The sequence below is a fragment of the Boleophthalmus pectinirostris genome, unplaced genomic scaffold (assembly GCF_026225935.1).
Source record: "Boleophthalmus pectinirostris isolate CB_2022bp ecotype Guang Dong unplaced genomic scaffold, ASM2622593v1 HiC_scaffold_4, whole genome shotgun sequence".
NCBI lineage: Eukaryota > Metazoa > Chordata > Actinopteri > Gobiiformes > Gobiidae > Boleophthalmus > Boleophthalmus pectinirostris.
In genome coordinates, this window is record NW_026571353.1 from 25,664,011 (window position 1) to 25,679,940 (window position 15,930).

Here is a 15,930-nt window from a genome sequence, read left to right on the forward strand (position 1 = left end):
CTGTTTATGCTGTGGAATTTACAAAGTGTACTTTTAAATAAAAGTTTAAATAAATATATGTTGTCAGCTGCATGCAGAATCATTAGTTTATGAAAAGGAGAAATGATTATTTCAGACAGATTTGAATTTGTTGTTGATCAGTGAGAAGTGCAGCCCCAGAAGCACTCTGTGTCTCAGTGTGACATGGATCAGATTGGCCCATGGTGTGACTGTAATAATGTGCACAGTGTGAAGGCAAGGCTCCAAGTCAAACGTGAAATCTATGCTATTTCCCATGCAATCATCTGGACTGTAGAGACTAATGAATATATGAAATGTGACAACTATTTACACTTGCAATACATGTAAAAAAAATTAGAACATCTAGCTCAGTTGGTGTAATGCTTGTCCAATCTTCTAAAGGTTGGCAGTTCGAATTCTGCTCTCGACACAAACACATAAGTAGAGCGGTCAGATCCACTGACCCACAGGTTGTTGTGTCCTTGGGCAACCCACCTCCAAGGCTGGTGCACACTGGTGTATGAGTGTGCGTGTGAATAGGTGATTGGTTCCTTGAAGGAAAGTGCTTTGAGTGTTGTAATGGAAAAATGCTAAAAAATGTGACCATTTACTATTTGCCCCTGATGTTAAATCTAAAATTAGTTTGTGTGTTTTTAAAGCAAGTTATTTCAATTCAAAACAAACATCTATTCTAGTCATTCAACAACAAATTTAATGCCATACTGTAGAACATTCCAGGCAAAGCAATAACATATCCATGGTGACAGTTCCACCATGAAAGTTGTGTATTGCCACTTTAATTGCCCATGTACAATGCAAAAGAATTGTTTGGCTACATCTCACTAATCATGTTTCTTGTGTCAACCAGTGGTTATAATAAACACAAATAATATAGTGTCAATTAATTAATGACTTAACGTGATCTTTACAGAATCTGGAGGTGGAGTTGATGACTTATTATGATTACCCTGGAGACAATCTAATCTAAGGTAAGCAAAGAAATAATAATAATGTAAAACCACAGGAACTGCATTTTTTTTTTTACTGATCATATTCTCATAGTTTCATAGTTCTGTGATGTGACCCAGTACTAAACATCTAACTCTCACCATTTGCATACAACCTTATACCTTTAATACCCTCTTCACAGATCTAACCAGTAACTTGGCCTATTTAATAACAAAGTTCAAGGACATGCTGTGGAACATTCCAGAAAAAACTATCTCTATGGTGATGAACCCTTTAAATCAGGGGTCATCAAACTTAAGGCTCATGGGCCGACTCCAGCCCTCCACACCCCTTTGACCGGTCCCCAAGCCCCTCTGCCCCCCACCACTTGAACTGGCCCTATGAGGCAATCTTCAAAAGTTGCCATGGCCTATTTTTTTTAAATTACTTTTTGGCAAATAGTAACACATCTGCATCTTGCATTTTGTTGATTTTTTTCAATGAAAAGATGACATTTATATTTAAATAATTATATGACGTATTTACATTTGCTGCCGAATTTGCCGCCAAATTTTCATCATCTGACAAGCTCGAGATCAAACAGTGACAGTCAACGCACACACAAAGTACTGAAGTGCAGTTAAGGACAGCAAAATGGCGAGTGTTAAAGTACAAAAAGTTGACATAGAGTGCAGAGTTTTCAAAGAACGGTAGAAGACCGATTATTTTGTTATTCAGTGTAAGGAGCGTGCAGTTTGTCTGATATGTAAAGAAAGTGTGGCGTTTTTCAAAGAATATAATCTGCATCGTCAGGGTCATACTATTGTTATACGGCCGACCCGACCCTGACCCCCATTACGGTCAGGAACGATAATGTGGCCCCCAGAGAAAAAAGTTTGGTGACCTCTGCTTTAAGTTATGTAGTGCACCTTTTAATTATACATACAAAGCTAAAGAAGAAAATGTTTAGGTGAATTTTATAATTGTTTTCCCGGAGGAGACAAGCTAAAATACAGTGGTATGCATGAAAATAATATTGCACTTCTACAGCTACAGCTAACTGTACCTGTGTCTGGGGCTTTGTGGTTTAGGTCATACTGTATAACGGGGTTAATGTCACATAGTGTTGGTTGCTTGTTGAGTGTCTGTGTGCAATGGTGTGGTCAATTAAAAGGTGAAAAGTTTACAAAAGTTTCTGTTGGACTTGTAAAAGGCTCAATCACAATCTTACATGCACGTTGTATTTTTAGTTTGAGGTGGTTTACCTTGAAAAACTGCAGGAGGTTCACTCTGGGTTACTGGTTCCTGTGTGAATCTCTCTCTCCTGGGCTAATTGCCCTACTCTTCCCTATCATAAACATGGCCCAATGCTAAACATCAAATTCTCTTCTTTTGCATACAACCTTGCACCTTTTATTCCCACAAGCCACTTTGCTATTTGCTCTTCCTCTCCTCCAATCTACCTCTTCACGAATTCTCCAAGTCCTTGTTTAGCAGAAGTGGGAGACAGAATGGCTGGCCACTTGAGGACGCAAAGGGAATGAGGTAATCCATTGCGCATTGTAGACCCCCTTTTTGTTCGGAATCTCAAGACTTCCCAGAGTTCCATGTGGGAAACTTTGTCTCCTTTTCCGAAGCAGGGCAAGAAAAACTGGCTTGGCATAATCATGTTGACAGGTGAAGAGGCGCTGCTTTGTGTCGGAAGGAGAAAACATGGTATAAAAATGGTTTGTTTCAGAGTGCCCTTGAAAAGCTGCCATTTTGCCAGCCGTACCACACCGAGGACTTGAGTGATGAGAATGGCCCGGGCATGTTTTCAGCTTGGCCAAGGCAACGCAAGACAAATGGAACGTGAAAAGGGACAATCTTTAATGAGAGGCTTACTGTTGCCCAGAAGCCTCGCTGGTGCTGGTGGTGCGCAGAGCCACAGAGCGACAATAGGAGCGCATGGTTTAATGAAATGATTACAAGTGTCTGTTAAATGCCAATTATTTTTAGTTTACATTCGCTGTATGGTGTCTGCTACTAAGTGTGTAGCACTATTTTAAGCAGCCATACAATGCTACTGTCTGATCTGATGTTATAATGTTGTTTCCTCATCAAAAACATACCCACAGTTCACACGCTTAACACACAAATCTTGCATATTCTGCATGGGATGTAATAATAATAATGAGTTTTATATAGCGCTTTTCTAGAAACTCAAAACACTTTACAGAGCATTATTTGTCCCCTCCATACCCAGTGGTGGCAATCTGTTGTAGCCACAGCTGCCCTGGGTCAGACTGACTGAAGCGAGGCTGCCAACCTGTGCCAACCACCAGCATTACTCACACACACAACACTTTCATACTAGGCAATGTGGGTGAAGTACCTTGTCTAAGGACCATGTGGCACCTGATTGTCCCAGTGGTCTCCCATCCAAGTACTAACCAGCTTCTGAGATCTGACGAGATCAGGCTTTGACAAGCTGGTATGTTTAAATGGTAATACAGGACGTGCTCCACTATGGTTCTAAACTCCATACATCCTCACTAGAATCATTTGATGATTTCAGCCAGTCTCTACAGAACTAAAAGCAAAAGGGGCTGTTAACTTTAAAACAACTGCTCCATGACATCACAAGGTGACATTTTGAGCTTTGGAGATGTAGACAAACTAATAATAAAGGGTTTCTCAGACATGTGTGAATGAAACAAAACACAGCTACAGCCTCCAGGTATGTTTTTGAGGCGGTAACCACATTATAACATGGCTTCAAGCTCACAAGAGTCATTTTGTGTAATCCTGGCCCTTTAAAAAGAGTATTTTTCCCTTTTACAAAATAACTGCTAAGAATCTACACAGAATGTTGTGCTATCTGAGTCTGTCCTTCGATTTCATGTTTCAGGTCGGTGTAGACATGGTGTCCAATTTCCCCAGATTACAATTCTCAAGGGCCCAATGACTACTAAGCATGACCTCACATTTTCTGTAATAGTATTGATTGGGCTGTTAGTCTGACTTGTATTTGGAAGAGAGAAGACATGCAGTGCAATGTTCAAAAGAAGTAATAAAAAGTGTACTGTACAAAGTCAAAATGGGCAGTGACAGTATCAGACCTATAGATCCTCAGAGTAAAAGCTTTTCCCACAAAGAATTGCATGTTCTTTTAGTGTGTGCATTTGGCAGGCGGTCCATACTAAAAAGTTTACACAAATCACAAAACCTGTTAAACCCAGTTAACATAAACTGCATTGATCCCATGGGGAAAATGGTTATTTATATTTCAGTGGTAAGGGCCACTACAGCACTGTGGGGAGCCTTTTCTAGGTCTTGCTCAGGGGTGCCTAACCAGAGGATAGGTCAGTTGTACCTGTTTTTTTTACTGGTGAGGGATCTGCCACGTGCTTGTCTCGATGAAGCTGATATTGCTTTGCCTGGAATGCTGAAAGACATGCATTCTAACTGAGTAAGGTTCTCCTTTCCACAGATCTGACCTGTGAACTGACCTGGGGGCATGACCAGGATGACTAGATGTCTCTATTTACTCGGGACAGTCCCAGTTTTGAGGCCTGTGTCCCCTGTCCCAGCAGATTTAACCAAAACCAGTGATTTGTCGCAGTTTTATTCAAGAAATGTCCCAGGTGTCGCTATTTTTGACCAATCTGATCCCTGCCAACAGTAAAGAGAGGCATAAATTGAAATTTGTTTAGGTAAAATACAAAAAAAGCTGCATAAAAACGACCAAAACACAAAGAAAATGTGACTATACTTATTCACATTAGTGCCGAGTGCAGAACAATTTTCCTTAATTGCGCACTTGTTTGACAATTTCATTATTACCAACCACCATAAACCAAGGATGTCATAGTTTTTTATTTTGAAAATCTGGTCACCATAGGCATGACATGCTTGTTTCCATGAACATAGTCAGACAGGTTAATGCCATACTATCAAATCTTCCATGCAAACTAATATTATCTTCCTTGAGACAAGCAGATAAGACAACCTCCATCTGAAAAGTTACATAGTGCACTTTTATATTCCATTTTTTGCACTGTATATGTTTTAGTTTATATTCTCACTGCATCACTCTTGTTTTGTTTGACCTCCAATATTTCTGACCAACTTCCATACACTGCTAATGAGACTTAAACATACCCCAGTACGTGAGATGGAAGGCCCTAATGGTGTTTTCGCATTAAGCTGATTAAACATCCCTCTCCCCTTGTTCAACTTCACCTGCCCAGAAGTGGTAGCCTGTGACAAATGGAATCTTTATGTAATCCGGACTAAATCACATGCAAACTGCCCACCAGCCTCTCCATCTCCGGCGTGAAGTCCTCCTTAATCTGTTGTACACATGGAGTCTTCAGCGCTAATCTCAAACCTTATCTCACTTTTCCAGCACGTTCACCAAATCACCACGTCCCGCTGAAGGTCGCCGCAATGTCAGTTTTGAGGTCACTCCGACTCGGCGTGGTGCCTCAGAACTCCTGCTGGTCCAGTTGGGGAGCTTTGGGGCCGATACTGGCTTCAATCACTGATAGAATTAGGATCTCCGCGAGCCTCTCCCCATCGCGTTTAGCCTGCTAATCCCCGCAGGAGATGGGGGGCAGTAGACCATGATAATACTGACGGAGAAATGGTTGGCTGAGAGAGAGTGAAAGAGGAGTAGAGAGAGAGAAAAGTGAGAGTGCCAATACTGGTGTCAGCAGTGAAGGTGGCGCCCAAATACATGAGGGCCAATGGGGATGAAAAGTCGCTAGCTCCAGCACTTTTCAGCTCAAGTATCTGCGATCTGATAAACTACTGAGATTTAGTTAAGACTTCATATTTAGAGCGTGGATTAAGATGGGAGGCAGCGTTCTTAACTGTGTTGGTGCCAATGTCACATTGTGCCTGTTATGCTCAGTTTGTCAAATGGGATTTTATCTGTGTTTATGTATCCTTCATACTCAAGTGTTCATCTTACCAAATACTTAATACCAGTGGTGAACCATGTCCTCCAGACCTAGGCCTTCAGACTCTTATTTGAAATATATAACTAGTGATGTAAGTAAAAATTCCAAAGCAAATGTACTCAGCCTTTCCACCCCTATGCACACCTGCAGAGGTGCACGTGAGGCAGAGCGAGCTGCAGATGCATGGTTTGCCAATCAGTTTTTAATGCGGGTGGAAACAGTGTTGACAATCTAAAAACACACTGATAGTTTCGACACAATTCATCATCACATGTTTTACCAATGTGGTTTTTAACTACAAATGGAAAATAAACTAACCTAAACCAACAAAACCTAACCATCATCTGACTGATACCACATGAGCGCTCACGCCCAGTCAGATAAAAAAAAAAAATCAATTATTATTTTAATAATTTCTTATTATTTAATTTTTGTGCAATTTTCATAATATTTATAATATTAAATTCAACCTTTAAAAGCTGAAATGTTGATGATGATGGTTCCCCTTCCCAGCGTGTAAAGCTAACAACAGGGTTCGCATGGAAATTCTGGAAATGTCATGGAGCATGGACATTGATGGTAATGTAATTTTCCAGGCCTGGAAAAGTCATGGAATTTTAGTATCTTTTTCATATCTTTTTAGTATATTCAAAAGAGATGCCAATAAATGCACTGACAGTATTTTGAATGTTAAAAAACTATAATACCAAACCATAAGGTGAGTGGAAAGGGTTAACATTTCATATTTAGCCCTATAAGCCAAATTCTACACATGTTGGGTGCCGTAAAGTCATGGAAAATTCACTTTAGGTCATGAAAAAGTCATGGAAAAGTTGAAATTTTGTCAGTGAAAAAGAATGGGAACCCTGTAACAATAACTAGCCTGCTAACGCACACTTCCTGGTTCATTTGAGCAGAGCCGTATGTTATGGGTGATGTCACACTCGCATAGGTCACTTCTTTATATGGTCCATGGTACCGAGCCTTTAAAATGTATTTTGTAAAGTACTCCTAATCAGAGTGTATTCTTAACACTATAGCCATGAGTTGTACTATTTAAGTGGAAGTATAAAAAAATACAGCAGGATTAAAAGAACTTTGTTTGTTGCAACATTTGTGATACATTCATTTATCACTGATTATAGGAGGAGCAAATGCACTCACCCTCACCTTCAGTATTTATTTATTTATTTTATTTTATTTTTTCATTTTTCAGCACTACAGCCTATTCCTTTAATTTCTGAAAAGTATCTATCTCTATTCTGAATACCTCCAAATTAAAGTACCCAACACTTTTCATATACTGCATTTGTTCACTGAAGAACTGAAGACCGCATGGATCTTCTACGCGCATTTTGATGATCCCTAACAACTCACTTCAGCTCACTTTAGTCGCTTCAGCTGTGGCGCCATAAAAATCGTTTCCATGTTGGATTTTTAGCAGACCCTTCGAGACATTAACAGGCCTGTCACTTTTTCGTCTGTCAGTTGCAGAACTTCATTTGCGGTTTGGAACAACTATAATTGAGTGTAATTTTCCCTCTTCTCCAGATCCATTTTCAGAGCAGGAGGTCCTATCAAACAAACACTTTGCTTCTCATACGTGACACGCCGGTCCTGTCTCAGCGGGGTGTGTGGCAAAGAGCTCAAAATAATAGAATATTTTACCAGGAAAGTGATGATGCCAGAGGTGCCTGTTTAACTTGGACTAGCTCTTCTCTGCTCATATTGGGTATGCAGAAAACTAAAGTATTTTTTTTGCCTTTTATGTTTTCACAAGAGTTTTATGTTTCACTGACACAAATGAGGCATCATTGACAAGTGGATAACAGATTTTCTATTTGTGTCTGTTGTAGTGATGAAAGAATTGGCCAGGGACAGTTTATGCTGGTGGAGGAAGGTTACACTCTGCATTTTGTCATTAACTGTAATTTAATTTTTATACTGTTATGTTCCTTAAAATGTCATCTGGTTACAACATTTTAAATATCTCTAACCATTAGCAATTCAAAGTGTCCAGAAAGAACTGACTCTGTTGGAAGTAAAACAAGTGAGCTGATTTGTGCTGTTAAACAAGTCTCTCACACATAATTAGTCACAAGCTGGCTAGGATTAGTTTTTCAATTAGTCACGCTCAGCTAAACAGGACCATGAACGCTCGTATTGATCACGGATCCATTTTATTTATTTAATATTTATTTTTTAATTTATTTATTGCTCACGCTGTTATTGTGTTGGGTTCAATTCAAAGAGAACAACAACAACAAATCTGACAATTAACATAAATACATATTCCAACCATTATTTGCCTTACCCTGCTCCTTTTACAGATAAAAAAAAACAAAAAAACATTTCTTTAATAATCGAGCCACACTCCAAAAATGTCTTTGTGCTTTCATTAACTTTAAACACACATATATATATATATATATATATATATATATATATATATATATATATATATATATATATATATAAATACTTTAAACATATATAATGTGCGTGTGTTTCTCACCTTCCACGATGGTTGGTCTCTCTCACCCTCATCCAGCTCGGGTCCTCTACCAGAGGCCTGGGAGCCTGAGAGGAGTATATTTGTTGTTTCCAGCACCACACTTTTCTGGACTGGGATGTCTGTTGTTTTTCCTGGTATCTGCTGTAGCCATTATTACAACACTACATTATTTCTACTGAACATTTAGAACACCCCCAGCAAGATGTCACTGCAAAGTATCTGTTAACATCCAAGCCAAGACCAGGTTCCTTTATTTTAATTAAAGTAAAGTAAAGTTTTAGAAATAAATACAGTGCAGTTTGTCAGTGTACATTTCACATAGTGGTCAAGGCTTTATTCCAGATGAAACTAATCATCTATTTCATTATAAACCAATGAACAGACAAAAGATGAGATTTGGGGAGTGGATAGCCTCTCCCTCTCTTTTCTTCCTTTGTTAAATGGTTGTTAGCCCGCTGACAGTGGCGGCTTGTACCACATGCTTGAGGCCAACTCAAGCCATTTCTGTAAATGAACAAGCTGGCCAGCGCTGGAAGTGAAGGATGTGCAGCACCAGTCAGAGGTAGACAAATTGATTTTCTTCGGGTGGATAGTTCTGGTCCTGTGGCTGCTTTGGGCTACACAGGGAGAGAGAACCAGAGATCTGTCAGTGGCACTTGGAAAAAAAGGCCCCAAAAACAAGAGCAGGAAATGGAGGTTCAGCAGAGAGGTTTTACTATGTGACACTGGTGTAGTCAAGACCACTCTAAATGAAAGTCCAATGCACCAGGAGACTTGGGCAAAGCGCTTGGATTAAGTTCTAAGAATCTAAAAGAATAAAATTTCGTTTTATAGCATTTCCATGAAAATTTTGTGTCATGGGTACACAGAAAACATGAATGAGCCCAACCTGGTATGCTTTCCTTTCTCTCAGCCGGTTGTTTTTTAGAAGTTCCTTTTAACCTTCCAGAAAAATCACATAATTGAGCAGAGAACTGTATATAAGATTGAGCTAGCAATGTATATGTCTTCTATCTATAGCAGACTATCAAAGAAATTAAAAAACTAGACTTTCTGAATATATGAACTGAAGCAAGAACTAATCCTTTTAGTTTCCATGACAATGAAACACATTGAGCACACAACAACTGAGTCATTTTATTGCGTTCGATATTGTTTAGTTTTAATTGGCTGTTTCAGTACTCTTTTGTTCGCACAAGATTGCCAACTTTATAAAACTCCCACAATACGTAGAATTGTCCTCTGCTTTGTTGCCAATACGCATATACGCATTTCTTTTGACGTGTGTATTGATTTCATCTTTTCATATCCAGACAAACATCTCTAGTGTGGAATGTCATACAGTTTTTCTTTCTTTGTGCTTCTTAGCTTTGTTTGCAATATGCAGCATTAACTTAAAGGTACACCGTGTAACTTTTCTGGTGAATGGTCCACCACCTGCTTGTCTCTGTGGAGCTCTTGTTGCTTTGTTTGGAATGCTTCTCAGTTTTGCATTATTTGTCTGTCATTTATAGTGTTAAATTAAACTTTCATGTTTTTCAAAATACCTCCTCGCTGTGAACAAGGTTGTTCCACAGATCTGTCTGCAGCTTGTCTCCATGGAGATTTAATGGTGCTCTGTGAAACATTCCAGACAAAGCAATTGCATCTACATGGAGACAAGTAGGTGACAGACCCTCCAAAAGAAAAGTTACGTAGTGCTTTTTTATTGTAATACTGGAGGAAGAAAATTAGTTTGCAAGTGCCCCAAAGCAACTGGAATACAGAGAAAAATCTTCTCACAGTGCAGTGCTCTCTGTGGCACTCATCACCAAGGCCTCAGGAGCTACAGCAGCCCGAGGTAACTGCACTGCCGATTGGCCGCTGGAGCCAGCCCCAATGGAGCGGCCTGGGCTTTAGTTCATAAGGTTTGATTAGATGGTCGGTGCACTATTGAAAAGTAAGTGGCTTCAGCCAATTCCACTATGTCACCCTCCCAACAGGATTACGACTCGCTGGCAAGTTTAAAGGGGCAGAAAGTGGAGAGTTCTAAAACTGTCACTCCACCGGCGATGCTTGGGTAATTAAAGGCAGCAATTAAAGCTTTTATAATCAGCACTGCCTGTGAACCGGGCACCAGAATTAACGGTCAAAGTTGCACTTGAAATGACTGAAGGCGTGCAGTGCCAGGCAGCCTTTTCAAATTCATCTCAACATAAAATGAAAGACTTATGGGGTCAAAAAAAAGAAGGGACAAGAGAGGAAATGTAACTGGACGTTTGCCTAGACGCATCAAAGCCACACAAGTTGTCTGCTATACAGTATGCTTTGTGATCAAACTGAGTCTGATGGTTCCCAAACCTTCACACACTGACTTTGTTTCTTAAAGTAGTGGTGAAGTCAGTGAAGCCTGAACCTGTGTAGAGCACAAGAGCTGTGGCTCTTGTGTGGGTGTGTTCATGCCACTGGAGGGTCCTCCCTTCTGTGATAGTGCACCGTAAAACCGTAGCCAATGGGACAGTTTCTCAGTATCGTTTTGAATGAATGTGTCTGCAGACCTTGGCCAAGGGGAGTCCTAGAACAAAATAATGTTGTCTCTGTTTCCAATAAAACAAAACAGTAAATTATTTACAGCGAACCAGTGAACGTGCATCCAGCTCATTTGTATTCTCATCGCCGCAGTGATAGATGTGACATCATGGTGATGAATGAAAGCGCTGGGATTTTAAAAAGCGCTTCCTCTGGAAATCAAGGACAGATGGTTATTTTTTATGAGAGTGCTGGAATAATCAAAGCAAATGAGCGGGACTATTTCTGCAGACAGGTTTGCCAGAAACAAAGATGTTTAGAGCAATGAAGATGTCACTTTCCAAACGCCCATGGAACGCTCTGTATTTCCAGGGAGCCGATAAACAATGCACCAAAACAAATATGTAAATTATAATTAGATTCAAGTGACAAGGTTGATTAAGTTTTTGTTGGAGACAGGACAGTAAATCCCAGCACTTTTGACTATTGAAAAGGTACTAGACTATCCGACCAATTGTACAAGCAATTTCCTGTGCAATTAAAGCCAAGCTGCAATGCCCAAATGTATGCTCACTGAGTCAACTTCATTTGCAAATGTTTGAGGTATAGGATATTTATTCCACAACTCCCTGATCATAATATGTTCTCATTTCTGATGCCATTAGTCATGAAGTGCAGTTCATGGGTTTCAGGTTTCGTTCTAAAGATATATTTTATTTTGAATGGTTAATTACTATGGCAACAGTCCTCCTAATATTTCATTATGATAAAATCCATGGACAGTAAAAGTCTAATATTGGCAACATGGTGTGTGTGTTCTACATGTATGTCTATGACGGAATGTATAGAAGTTACCATGGTGACACAATGCACATATTAACAAACACAGCCAAAAAAGTTTTAAAATAGTCTGAAAATGCAAGATAAAATGCCAAATGGATTTAAACAACATATTTTCATAAGCCTGTGATCAGTGTTCAGACCCTATTTTGGTGTTTGATTTTTAACAAAAAGGTGAGCGTGACTAACTGAAAAACTGTTGGATGACTGTAGCTTGTGACTGTAATTTGATGTCTAAAAAAAGAAAGCGATCCACGTTGCAGGTCTCTGAAGCTCCCAAATTTTTTTTTCAGTGACAACACAATAGGACGTTTCGGGTCAAGCTCTTCTTCAGATAGTCATTCAGTCATGTCTGAAGAAGAGCTTGACCCGAATCATCACATTGTGGTGCCACAGAAATAAAAATTTGGGAGCTTCAAAGAACTGCAGTGCGGATCTCTTTCTTCTTTTGCACAGTTTTTGTTTTTGGACCCAGTACGCAGTTGGAATTTGTTAGATGTGCATGTCTCTATCTACTGGTACTATAATTTGATATCTGACAGACTTGTTTAACAGCACACATCAGATCACGTGTTGTAGTTCTCGCTAAATCAGCTATTTATGGTCTAACTGTGTAACTCTAATCAAGGCTCAGATTAGAATCTAATTTGCGTAACAACTTCAGATAGAGTAGTACCTCAGTTAGCATCACACCCTCGGGGAATGTTGATGACATAAGCTGAAAAAATCAATGGGCAAATTCAGTTCTGTTTTTCAGAGTGCAAATTTGAAGTGAAATCTCATTTAACACTTTCGCTCTAACTCAGTTGTGGCGCTTGTTTCAATTGAAAAATCTCCGATCTAAACAGACTGACTCACTCGGAGGCAGCAGTCATTTCGAGCAAATTTGTTCTTTTCGCACCAAGGTCAGCATATGGGTCTTAAAACATAAATCGCCTCTGAAAGCGTTCCCAGCAGATGGTGGACTTGTTGGCTGACAAAGGCCTGGGCAGAGAGTGTGAGGGCTGGGCAGCCTCTTCTGACCGAGTGATGGAACACAGGTGTAACTGGTGAATTACAGTCTGACTGCTGGACATTAACCCTCTATATGTGCACTGAAATAGTCATTACTGATGACACCCTGCGTAATTGCTAATTTTACGCTTCGGTGCGCACATTTTCCACTCGTCTTCCACCCATTCAGCCATCCTTTCTTCTCAATACGTCTCGAGGCTTAAGTTATTCACCTCTCCTCTCTATCTTTCACCACATCCAAAGCCATTTATTGCTGTCGCCAATGCCATGGTGTCATTCAAATGTGTCAGCAATAACAAAAGCATACAGCTCCTCAGCCCTCTCCCCGCGCATGTTTAGATTCAGCTTGAGGGCGTTACTCATCAGTCTCTCACTGACGTACTGTAGCATAGCTGTAATCAACACATCAACACTGGAAACTGTCGGTGGACCATTTGCACATGCTATAGTTTAAATGGAGGGGAATTTCTGTCAGGATTTCAACTGTCATCACAACATTAATATACTGTTTTTCCTTGTCAATTTAAAATACAAAAATAAATTGTTGTGTTTGTGCTGTGAGTAGAACAGAAATACATTCACTGAAAATGTAGTTGGCACAAGCAAAATACTGCCATGATAACAGACAAATAAAGGCAGTACTTACTTTTTTCCAGTAAAAAAATCAGCATTTTCTGACCAGACTTCATGCTACTTCGTCACTGTAGAATGGTCAAATTTACTTTTCCACTTCTAAAGGCACTTTACATCAAGAACCACTCAATTCTAGTGTGGGAATTTATGGAAGAACACACTGGATGAACTACACTACTACTCAAAAGTTTTAGAACACCACACTTTTTCTTTTTTTTTTTACTGTTGACCAAAACTGTTCTAAACTTTTGATTCATGAAAGTGTTCCACCTTTAGCAGATATAACAGCTGAACACACTCGTGGCATTCCTTTTTCAATAGAAATCAAATATTCTTCAGAAAGTTCTTCCCAAGTTTGTTGCAGAAGTTCCCATAAATGTGTGGCACTTGTAGGTTGCTTCGCTTTCACTCTTCCCATTCCCGTTGATCCCAAATCCAGCTCGATGGGGTTTAAGTCTGGAGACTGTGCGGGACATTCCATGTTTTCAAGTTTACCATCTTATTCTTTTTTCCTGAGGTAGTTTTGGCAGAGCTTGGACTTGTGTTTTGTTATATTTTATCTTTTCTTAACCCCCGGCTTTTCAGTATTTACCTTTGTACCATTTTAAGCTCTTCATTGGACTTGCAGGACTTGAATTGCAATAAATAACTGGAAAAATTAGGGTGTTCTAAAACTTGTGGCCTAGGAGCGTCTTGGAAATCCAAAAAAGTACAACAAAAGTATTGAAAATATGCAAATTACAGTATATCTCCCATAGGTTGAATGGACTAACCTACCTTCATGAAACATTAGACAACCATTCTGAACACTCCAGTTACTCTCGCACATCGAAAGAAACTCTGAATAATCTGTTAATATGCAATGAAGCTAATTTCGGCACATAATTTGAAAATCAGTAGCATTAAGGGTAGTAATAACTAGCCTTACTTGCACCTGTAATCCATCTATTGTGATAGGCTCAGTCCTATCAGCCTCTTCTGTCCTCCTCATGTCACTTATAATTGTACAGCGGATAATTATTCCATTTAATCCTTTGTGTAATTCCTGCTTTCCCCGTCCGACCCCGGTGAACGCAGTGACATTAAACCCGCCATTATCACAACGCGCAGAGAAAGGTTAGTGCGCTTAGGAAAATGATGGGGACAGGCCAGAACAAGCACCCAGAGGACAATGGAGCTGATAGGGCGGTCACACCAAAACAAATGTACAACCTCTCATCTCCCAAGGCCAATTGCTAAGGCAGACAGTTCAAATTATTGTGTTTTGTTACAGTAATAATACAGAGAATATTTGGTTTTGAATATTTTAAAGAAGTGCTGTAGCTTTTCTATTGGTGGAGATGTTATTGCTTGGTCTGGTATGTTCCACAGTATGGCATTAAACTCAACTATCTCCATGGAGACAAGCATGTAGCTCAACTCAAACATGTCAGACCTGTGAAAAGCAGACAACAGCTACTGTATATTAACTCAGAATTAAATTAACGCAACATTAAATTTAACAAAGATGTAATGACTTGTGTCAGAGCTGAACATTTTTGAGTTTAAGGACACTACACTAAAAAATTTGATATTTTCATAGGTTTTCTAATGATTAAAACAAAATCTAGTTGATATTAATATTAATATTGAATTAACAAGGCAATACAAAGTACATTTGGGTACATTTGAATTCTTCAGTAAAATGCATAACAAATGTTAGCTTCTGAATAAACTAACATAGATTAATTATTTCTAAAACTAACTGTATCTTTTCAAAGACTGACATATGAAAGTTTTAACATTTATTTGGTGGATAGTGAAGGCAATACGAGCACTAACTGAGTCTGGGGTCAGTGTCAGGACTTTAAAGACATGGAGGAGCTTTACGGATTAGCACAAGAGGACATGTACCAGTGGGGTGCAATAGTCAGAGAGAAGGACTCAAGATTCAGGACTCTTAAGTGTGCTTGAACACACAAAAAATTTACTGCCATCTACATGTCTGTGCAATTAATCAAATTTTGATCACAATTTTGATTTGTGTGTCAAACGATCTTCAAACTCATATAATCAAGTTGAAATGATTTAAAGCTTAGCAAAGTTTATTTTGGGATATTTTTTAATATAAATAATTACATTTATTTTATTTTTTTTAAATATAGAGATTGCAGAACAGCTGAATATATAGTTTATTTTGGATATGTTTATGTTTTTCCATTTCAAGGTCAAAGTATATTTTATTCATTTTATGTTTTATACATCACAAAACTGCTCTAAGGTAGATATTTGTAGCCTATATTTATTTACAATTTGAAAGTTTATCTTAAATTAAAATTAGTGTTTTTTTGAGAGAGAAAAATTAATGCTGAATAAATGCATCATAACTAAAAAATAATCCTTTGAATAGTCATGATTTCAATATTGACCAAAATAATTGTGATAATGATTTTTTCCATAATCGAGCAGCCCTACTCTCCATAGAGATGTTATCACTTTGTCTAAAATGCTCCACAGTACAGCTTTTCTGTCATGTCTGTGCATGTA

The 15,930-nt window shown here is 38.9% G+C and overlaps 1 long non-coding RNA gene across 1 annotated transcript in view; it reads left to right on the forward strand.

The window, feature by feature from the left end:
- Positions 1–15,930, forward strand: part of LOC129411278 (uncharacterized) — an 81,879-nt gene that overhangs the window by 9,406 nt on the left and 56,543 nt on the right. Inside the window, exon 2 of the long non-coding RNA XR_008633234.1 lies at positions 932–989. This is a non-coding gene — a long non-coding RNA (uncharacterized LOC129411278). The remainder of the gene's footprint in view (positions 1–931; positions 990–15,930) is intronic.